Below are 11,088 nucleotides of genomic sequence, written 5' to 3'. Positions count from 1 at the left end.
GGTTCGCTGATAATGGCTGTTCGCCGACAACGTGTGGTGGTCAGAAAACGGAGGAAAAGAGTAGAAAAATGGTGAAGGGCGGCATGGTTGTTGGCTGGCTGCTTCGGTCCACCGGAGCTGTGAAGAAGATGAGAGGGCTACTGGTTGGTTTTGTTTTCATTTTTGAAGCTTGAAGAACAAGGGAAAGGGGACGGGAGCAGCGACTGGTGGGTGGTGGCTGTTGCTGGCTGCTCGTCGTTGAAGGAGAGAAAAAAAAGAAAAGGAAAGAGTAGGAGGCTGGCGGAGAGGCGGCTGGAAAGAGAGAGATGTGGCGGAAGGAGTAGAGGGAGACGAAGAAGGAGGTGCGGGGGTTGTTTGGGGTGCGTCACCGGAGCTCCGATGGCGGCGGCGGCGGCGGCGGCGTGTAAAAAGGATGGAGAGAAAATAAAGTGTTTAGGGTTTGGTTTTGTTGGAAGAAAGAGAGTTAAAAATCTGAAAATTAAGTGTGTTGTGCAAATATGCGTTGGATCCCAATAAAATGAAACCCCTCCCCTTCTTTTATAACATAAAGTCCAAAAAAATATATATAGAGTCATACCCCTTTGTCCCCTTATTTCTTTTAACTAATCAAAACCTAAACCATCACCTCAAATGTCCACTTTTAAAAAAAAAAAGACGAGACCTTGATTTAATTGAATTTTGCTCTGCATTTAAAAAAAAAAATTAGTTGCTCCACTTTTCTCTGCACTGTCGGGTTGTACTAAAATATAGTTAATTAATACATGTATAAATAATAATGTAAGTATAAAATATAAATATTAATGTGTGAGATATGAAAAGGTATCGCTATAAAATTAAGAAACAATTATTAATTGCACAAAAAATGGTAGTATTATGCTGTACATGTGCAAAATAATGATTCTTGAAAAAATGACAATAAATTGAAAAAATTCCTAAAATAAGGATAATCATCAATAAATTGTTAAAAAAATGTAAAAATGTGTAAAAGAAATGTATTTCGTGCTCTTTAACGAATCAGGGCCCCCCAAAACGTTAATTTTAAGCACGTCAAGCCAAAATTAGGTGTCAACAACTTGTCCCTTTTCGACCGGAGACGATGAAAGAGTTTTCGGACGAAGACGTTGACATGTAGCCTATTTTGGCTCGACAAAGAATTGCTAAAAGGATATGTACGGAGAAAGAGGCCAGAGGTTAGTAGAGCTTTGACAATACTCTCAGTCCGTCGACAGGGTTGTGATAAAAAAAATGATAAAAAGGGAAGGATTGTTCAGGGCCGAAAAAACGTTCGCATACCCACGTTGTCGCTTTCAAAATTGCCCCAGTATCGAGCTACGAGATGCTGGGGGGGGGGGGGTGCAAGATTGCATACTTGCTGGGGAAAGAATGATTCTCGTCCCGATGTGACCGAACTCTGCATAAAGCTTCCTACATATCTCGTCAATCACGAGAATCAGGTCAATGTAGTTCGAAAGGTGATAACTAATGGATGTTGTGGCAAATTTTGATCGTCCAATCAAAATATTTCCCCAGTGTTGTTAGAATGGTCCTAGCAAGTGTAGGATGAAGAACGGTCGTGCTCAAATTTGAGCTACCTACATATCCCTGAGATGGGAATCAGACCGATTGTAGTTCGGGATGTCATGCTATGTAACGCCTTTGCTTCGGCGAAGAATGCAGGTGCAGAAGATGATGCCTTTGCTTTGGCGTAGAATGCAGGTGCAGAGCAATGCGTCTGCGAGCATACGCAGAGCATTTGAAGATAATAAAGCAATGCAGGTGCGGTGCAGTGCGTCTGCGAGCATACGCAGAACGCTTGAAAATAATAAAGTAATGCAGGTGCGTTGCAGTGCGTCTGCGAGCATACGCAGGACGCTTGAAAATAATAAAGCAATGCAGGTGCGGTGCAATGCGTCTGCGAGCATACGCAGGACGCTTGAAAAATAATAAAGCAATGCAGGTGCGGTGCAATGCGTCTGCGAGCATGCGCAGGACGCTTGAAAATAATAAAGCAATGCAGGTGCGGTGCAATGCGTCTGCGAGCATACGCAGGACGCTTGAAAATAATAAAATAATGCGGGTGCGGTGCAGTGCGTCTGTGAGCATACGCAGGACGCTTGAAAATAATAAAGCAATGCAGGTGCGGTGCAATGCGTCTGCGAGCATACGCAGGACGCTTGAAAATAATAAAGCAATGTAGGTGCGGTGAAATGCGTCTGCGAGCATACGCAAGACGCTTGAAAATAATAAAACAATGCGGGTGCGGTGCAGTGCGTCTGTGAGCATACGCAGGACGCTTGAAAATAATAAAGCAATGCAGGTGCGGTGCAATGCGTCTGCGAGCATACGCAGGACGCTTGAAAATAATAAAGCAATGCAGGTGCGGTGCAGTGCGTCTGCGAGCATACGCAGGACGCTTGAAAATAATAAAGCAATGCATCTGCGAGCATACAACATTTGAAAACAATAAAGCAATGCAGGTACGGTGCAATGCGTCTGCGAGCATACGCGGGGCATTTGAAAATAATAAAGCAATGCAGGTGCGGTGCAATGCGTCTGCGAGCATACGCAGGGCATTTGAAAACAATAAGCAATGCAGGTGCGGTGCAATGCGTCTGCGAGCATACGCAGGGCATTTGAAAATAATAAAGCAATGCAGGTGCGGTGCAATGCGTCTGTGAGCATACGCTGGGCATTTGAAAACAATAGAGCAATGCATGTGCGGTGCAATGCGTCTGCGAGCATACGCAGGGCATTTGAAAACAATAAAGCAATGCAGGTGCGGAAGATAACGTCTTTGCTTCGGCGTGAATGCAGTGCAGAAGGTAAGGTCCTCGGGCCATGAAATGGTGCCTTTAGGCGATGAGAATGATGCCTTTAGACTATGACGCCCTCGGTGTCCTATTGTGGGGATGGACGAGCCAATGCAATGTCCTACTGTGGGGCTGGCTGAGCCCGTGCCTTTTCTCTCAAAATGTGCCATTGGTGGGATTTTTGAGGGCCCCCTCAAAAATTATGTCCCAGTTTAAACAAACAAAAATTCGCATACTTCCCGCGGAATGTGATGTGCAATTGCGGTTTTTTTTTGTTTTTTTTTTTTTTGTTTTTTTGAAGCTACTCAAAAATGTTGTCTTAATTTCATGCTTCAGCGGAGAAATACGAGGATCTTTCATGGTAAGACCAGATGTCGATACCTCATAGAGTTAGTAACAACACAACAACATTGAACTATATTTACTGTGCAATAATAAAAAATAAAATTAAGAAAAATAGCTAAATCATGAGAGCAAAATCTAGCAAAAACAATTTTTTTTTTTTAATAACAATGATTGATATAACATGCCTCAACTTTAATTGGTACGAACAATTAGTATTGTGCATAAGAATTCACGATTATTTATCGTCCAACAAACCAAGATCGACTTATTGGTAATTCCTATAGCTTCAAGTGGTACCTCCGATATACCTAAGGATCGACAAGATTGGTTCATTTTGTTTCAAACAAAGACTTTGAACTATATCTATCCTCATGTTTCAAGTGCCCTCACCAGAAAGAAAGTCCATTTTCACACGTATTCAGTATTTTTGAACTTTGGGATGTCTAGAGAAGTACACTCAAACTGAGAAAGATGTTCAATGCTTGCAATTGTGATACCATAAGCTTGGCCGTCATGTAAGTATCCACTAATGAGAGAAACCTTAGCATAGGATCACGTAGGGCTTGCTATGGGGTTGTAATGTAGGCTTGGGAAAAGGGTAGGATATTATTTCGGTAAGGAGTGACTAATCCTTCCCTAAGCGTTGCACTATGTCTGTGCTTGGTATTTGTGCGCTCTGACGCTGATCTACTTTGTTTTATTGTCCCTTTCTTTTGTACTTGTGCGACCTCTTTTGCAAGTTAAAGCCCTTTTTTTCCTTTTTTTTTTTTTTTTTTTTTTTTTTTTTAGGGTTGCATGCCCGAGACTCTGTGGGGATTAAAAGAATTGACCTGGGTTGTATGCCCGAGGTCTTGATACTAATTCCGGGTTGTATGCCTGAGTGTGAAAATAAAAAGAAATAACGGGTTGTATGTCCGAGATCCCGAATGACTGAGTTTTTTTTTTTTTTTTGTGTGTGTGGGCTCCTTCTTGCTTTGGAGGTCGTTCTTAGCCTTTGTTTTTCTGGGACGGTCGAATCCCTTTTTTTTTTAAGCTTCAGCTCAGATCTCTATCCGCGATTGCACGTTTTTAGTGCGCTCAAGGAGGTTGGGCCAAGAGAGAGGTAGTGCATGTAAGCACTTAGAAATGGTATAGGCTTATGATGAGTGGTGCTCGGTAGTCAGCTTCAGGCACCCGTCATGGCTCACTAGTTGGGTCGTGACATCTACGTGGAAGAGAGTTAAAGTAATTGGAAAAGGAAACTTCGCACGCATGTATTTAGAGACTAGTAACACCGTTGTTCCCTAAACTATTGCGGTCAAATATGCTGGATTTTCGCGTTCTTCTTAGTCTCTCCAGAAAGAGATACAACTTCTCCGTCAGTTTCAAGATTTCCCTGAGATCCTCCGATGTTTCGGAGTCGATCTCACTGAAGAAGGCGAGAAGATAATCTACAACATATTGCTAGAGTACGCATATGTGAGGAGTTTAGCCTATCGTATGGGTTCGTTTAATTCAGGCCGAGGGTTACCAGAATCTAATGTGAAACAACATAGAATCGATTATGTTCGGGATTTGTTACATGCACAGTCGGGGTTTCATTCACTGCGATATTAAGCCGCTGAATATTCTTTTTGCCGCCTCCGCGCATACAGGAAACTTAATGCGAAGATTGTGGACTTCAGATTTTCTCTACATTAGAGTAAGAAGAACATGAGCATTGGACGACTCAAGGGAATCTTTCCTATTTTTGTGTTTACGGTTATTGTCAAAATAGAGATGTTTTTTGAACTATTAGAGAAGTTGACACAAATTCCATTCCATTCATTTAATTGTCATTGCATCTTTGTAATGCGATTTTTGAATTTCTATTTAAATGTGTTATTTTCACTGTTTTCTCTTATCTTTACGTAATTTAAGCCATTTTGGAGCTCGTTTTAGTAATTGATTTGATAGTGCCTTTTTAAAAGTATATCTTACCCTTAATTTTGCACTTTATGGCTTTGATTGTATCTATTTATAGTGATAGAGGTTCTTTCAAATTAATAAAATATTAGCTATTTGTTCCAATACACTACATTGGTTATTATTATCAAAAATTTATTAACAGATATGAAAATTTGAGTAGTTTAATTCAAAGTCCTAAAACATTGCAACGTTCTACTGTTGAAAACTTGAAAAATACACATAAATTTTGAAAAAGAGATTTACTATATTCATATGTCATGACTGTAAATGAAATAATGAAGTCTTTCTGGCTAATTGAAAGACTGAATAATGAATACATGGAAATAATGATGTTTGTACGTCAATTATAACATATTTTGCTTATAAAAAGGCTTTGCGGGAGTATTAAAAATCAATTATAACCTACTCTTGTTTTGTGGGTATGATTTAAGGTCTGTGCAGTTATTGTTTGAATGTTTTTTTTCACTTCTCTCAAACTTTTGGGTTAACTCTGAATAGACAGAAAAACTTTTTTTTTTTTGCGTATTTATTGAGGTTCAACAGCTGATCCTGGATTATCTTGGTATCAACCAAGGTGATCTACTAGTGAGATGCTTGGGAGTGCCTCTCAGCACTAAGAAGTTGCCTGTTTTGCAATGTCAACCACTACTGGAAAAGATAGTGGAAAGAATAACCACTTGGACATCTAGGTTTCTATCATATGCGGGGAGGTTGCAATTAATTAATAGCATCTTTGTCACACCCCGAACCATGGCTTGGGTGTAACAGGACACTCGGTGCCTGTCTGTATGTGACCGAGCGAACCAACTGGTTGGCTAGATCAACATGTGGTATACTGATATCTAAGTATGATAAACACATGCTAATCGAGTGAGAATAACTGACTGAAATATATCTGTGCAGAAGAAATACAAAAAAATTTGCAATACTGAATAAGTAGTAGCCAAAAGAGACTCAATAATCCAACAAAATACTGAAATATCTGACTGATTTTAAACTATGAAGCCTCTAATGAATAAGGAAATACTGACTGACTCTCGGGACAAAGCCCCAGCATACCGTAATACTGAAATAATGTCTACTAATTGACTGAATATAAAGATAAAGGTAGGGCCTCGAAGAACTGAGGCTCACCATTGACTAGCTGAATTTAAAAGCCTCCTAGCGAGCTACGTCTGCACCCTGTGTATCGGTATCTGCATCATCAGATGCAGGCCTCGAGCAAATGGGACATCAGTACACTGGAATTGTACTGGTATGTAAAGCAACCAAATGAAATAATAATTAAGTTGAACTGAAACTGAACTGAAATGCTTATAACTGGACTGAAATAGAGAAGTAAAGATATGGATACTCCCTATCCTAAATAATGAATAACGTGTTTACTGCATGTTACCTTAGGTCCAATAATAATAATACGTATGCAAAATCTGTGGCATGAAGCCTAAGTATACGTATACATAATCTGTGACCTTAGGTCCATATCTGTAGGCCTGATGCCCTAATACATGTATTCAATAACCAGCACTGAGACTGAGCTATAACTGATAACATGATACTGATTACTGATTATGAAAATAAAACTGGTAACTGTTCATAATAATTTTAAGTATTCACACTGAGACTCATGAGGTACAATTCAAAAGTCTATATTGATTACGTACTGAGTTCATGATATTCTGAGTCAATTTACTGATAAGTATGAAGAATGAGGCGTAGGGAGAATCATGAACATTCCCTAAGGTAGATAATTAGCCTCACATACCTTATTTGCTTCACAATCCTCAATCTGAATTCTGAAAGGAACCCAAAAGCCTGTGTCTCAAACCTTATCTGTGGGTTTTCATGAAAACCCAAGGTTAACAACAATGAATTCTATCTTATATTATCTAAATACATGATAGAATTTGATTGGAATGGGTAAAACTTGCTTACTTTAGAGTTCTTGGGGTTGGAGAGGAGAAATAAGTCATGCTAGGGTTTTAGGAACTTGAAAAATTAAAATTAGAATTGAAATCAGGTATTTATAGGTTCTGGTGCGGGCTGAGAAATACTAACCAAAATACGGTCTGTGTTCTGAATTACGGCCCGTAAACCTGGACCGTAATTAAGCATGCTCAACGGACAAAAACACAGCACAACTCATTACCAAATACAACCACCAAATACGGGCCGTATTTTGAAATACGGTCCATATTTAACTATGAAATTTCCTGAGCCAATTTCCCGAATGCACAGTGATTTAGATGCCACATTACGATTTGAAAGACAGGCGTATACTGAAATATGGTCTGTATTCTGGGGCATAAATCCCCATCAGACAACTGTAAAGAAATTTCCAATTCCCACATTAATTATCTGATTTTCTAAGTCTAGAATCATGATCAAAGCCTAAGTTAAAGGTCTGAGGTGTTACAATATCTCCCTCTTGGGATCATTCGTCCTCGAATGATAGATTTTGGTTAAAAGTAACTACTGAAACATGTGCACACTAACATGGCATGAGCACATGCAAACTAAACTGAATTATCTGCTGAACTGAATAACTATTAAGCTGACTGTCTAACTAGCTGAATACTGAGAACATAGAAACTATAGAAGGATAAATCTGAGAGGAGAAAGTACGTTACCTTCACCAGTTTCTGCTGACTCTTAAAAGAGATAGGGGTATCTGGACTTTATGTCTTCTTCGGCTTCCCATGTAGCCTCGTCGACTTTCTGACTTCTCCTCAAAACCTTTACTGATGCTATTTCCTTAGTTCTCAATTTCCGAACCCGACGATCAAGGATTGCTATTGGGACTTCCTCATAAGTCAAACCATTCTTAACTGTAATGCTATCAGTTGGGACAACTAACGACGGGTCTCTCATACACTTTCTCAACATGGACACATGAAACACAAGGTGCACAGAAATCAAGTCCTGTGGCAATTCAAGCTCATAAGCCACTTGAACAACCCTTCTCAGGATTCTATATGGTTCAATATATCTGGGACTAAGCTTCATTTTCTTCCCAAATGTCATAACACCCTTCATAGGTGAAACTTTGAGGAAAACCCAATTATTAACTTCAAATTCTAGATCTCTCCGCCTCACATCTGTGTAAGACTTCTGGCGACTCTGAGCCGTTTTCAGACACTCTTGAATTAACTTGACCTTCTCCATATCCTGATCGACCAAATCTGGTCCTAACAACTCTGCTTCACCAACTTCGAACCAACCAATTGGTGATCTACACCTTTGCCTATAAAGAGATTCAAACGGTACCATCCCAATACTAGCATGATAGCTGTTATTATAAGAAAACTCAATGAGAGATAAGTGATCATCCCAATTACCTTTAAAATCAAGAACACAAGCTCTCAACATGTCCTCAAGTGTCTGAATGGTACGCTCTGCCTGACTATCTGTCTGCGGATGAAAAGCTGTGCTGAGATTAAACTTGGTACCTAATCCTTTCTGGAAGGATTGCCAGAAGTTCGCTGTGAACTAAGCACCACGATCTGAAATACTAGACACTGGGGTCCCATGCAATCTGACAATTTCATTACCATAAAATTTGGCGTAAACTTCTGCTGAATCTGTGGTCTTGACTGGCAAAAAGTGTGTCAACTTAGTAAGCCGGTCAACGATCACCCAAATAGAGTCATGCCTCCTAGATGAACGAGGTAGACCTAATACAAAGTCCATATTGATAATTTCCCATTTCCAGACAGGAATATTGTTATACCCCCATTTTAACCGGGGTTAATTTAGGAGTACAACATATTGGTGATTTCTATTTATTTTGTTTTAAGGAGTCGCCACCTAATTAATTTTAAGGTGAATTAGGACACCTAAATGCTAACTAAGGTAAAGTTAAAACTAAACCTCTGTTAATTGTCTGCTTAACCAGTGTGATTCTAGGTAAGGGTTCTTTATTATCCTAAAGGGAAGGGGTTAGGCATCCTCTAGGATCCGTTAACTTACGGTTATCCGGCCAAACTTAGGTTAATTAATTTATGTTAAATATAATGTTTAAATTTTAAGAAAATAGCTTGTACATATTACTAAAGTTTCAAAGGAAAATATAATAATGTCGTTTGAATTAACTTGTAGAAAAAATATAGTAATTTCATAAAGGAAACGCTGAGATTTATGAATGCTGTTAAAACTTTGAATGAGAAGAGTAATGCTATTTAAAAATAAGACTTGTAGAAAAATATAATAATCTGTGTAAAAGGAGATTTTAAATACTATTTATAATAAGACTTATAAAAGACTTCAAATAATAATGGTATCTAAAATGAGACTAATAATTCGCATAAAAGGAGATTTTAAAACGCTATTTGAAACAAAGCTTATGAATATTGCTAAGGCTTTAAATAAAAATGCTAATAAAACTTATAGAAAAATATAATAATTTGTATAAAAAAAAATTAAATACTATTTAAAATAAGATTTATAAATGTTGCCGAAGCTTTAAACGAAAATATAATAATGCTATCCGAAATAGGATTTGAAAAAAAATATATATAATAACTGGCCTATAATAATAGCTTTCTAGCAAGTGTGAACTTTAGATAGAATTTACATCTTATCAATGGGGTGATGTAGAAATGCCTAGGCTTATTTTCTTTAAAATGTGGTGGAAATGGCATGAATTTTCTTTATCTCTTTCTTTAACTTTATTTAACTATATTCAGCTCAAAATATGTATAATCGAATTAATCTAAAGTGTTTATAAAATATACTTAGATTAATATTTGTATGTTAGTGACGTTTTAATTTTCTAAGATAGTAATAAATAAAACATAATTCTTTTGATTCACAATATACTATTTTAAAATCAATTGTTCTGAAAGTAAATATTAAGATACTATAAATAACTTTAATGTAAAAAGAAGAAAATGAAACCTATGATATTAATTGAGTTTCTCTCTTAAATTTCCTACCCATTATACTAAAGTTAACCCACTAAATTCGCTAAGGTTCACCTAAATAAAATTAAAAAAAAAAAAAAAAAAGTAATCACATAATACAAGTTAAATGCAACAACATAAAATAGAGGTGTAGAAAACATGTAATGAGATGGGCCTAGCCCATTTTGGGCTGCCACTGTTTGCTGCCACTGTTATGGGCCTCGGCCCAGAATTCCCTTTTTTATTTTTGCTGCGGGTGGGCTGACTCGAGAGGAGGATTTTGTTGGGCTTTTAGCCCAACATCGAATGCGAAGGATGACGAGTCCCTCGGACTCGTATGCGATGGTCATGCATAAAACAAAAGAAAAGAAGGATTAGTATATAATCAACGGATGAGGTTAAAACATGTAAAATATAACTCAAAACAAATCAATAGATTGTATATATACTGTATATATTTTGGTATATCTTATGTATATACATTCATAAGGATGTATAGAAGGTCAATATCGGAATCCCAGGCATGGCTAACAATTAGGCCTGCTGCCACAGAAGTAGTAAAAAACATACTTTCCACTGAAATAGGACAAACCAATCAAGCAAAGGAACATAAAATCCAATATCAAAATTATAGGACAAACTAAATTAATAACAGGAGAATAAGCACGACATGATATGACTAAACTAGACAAGGGTCGGAGCATTATGATTATAATCGAAAGATATACCATATATACGTTGGATATACAATTCATATATACCACGGGTATACAGAGCTCTGTACGCACCTGGTATATTTGGTATACCTTTAGTATACGCAGTTTGCATCTCAGCAAAACAGGCATGTAAACTTACGAAGCATCTAGTTCTATCATTTAACACATCATATATCATTATTAATTTACCTATTCATCATTGTATAAACTCACGTGAACACATAAATACTAATAAAGACTGAAAATAACTGAACGGAATCAGGACATAAACAGACAGATTCTGTTAGCTGGAAACTAGAACCAAATTAAAACATGAACGTCTAGACATCTTGACCACTAAAATGAGACAAATCAGAAAGCAATACATAG

Source organism: Lycium barbarum, chromosome 6 (genome assembly GCF_019175385.1).
Source record: "Lycium barbarum isolate Lr01 chromosome 6, ASM1917538v2, whole genome shotgun sequence".
In the NCBI taxonomy this organism is placed as follows: Eukaryota; Viridiplantae; Streptophyta; class Magnoliopsida; order Solanales; family Solanaceae; genus Lycium; species Lycium barbarum.
Note: the sequence above shows the minus strand (reverse complement) of the source record.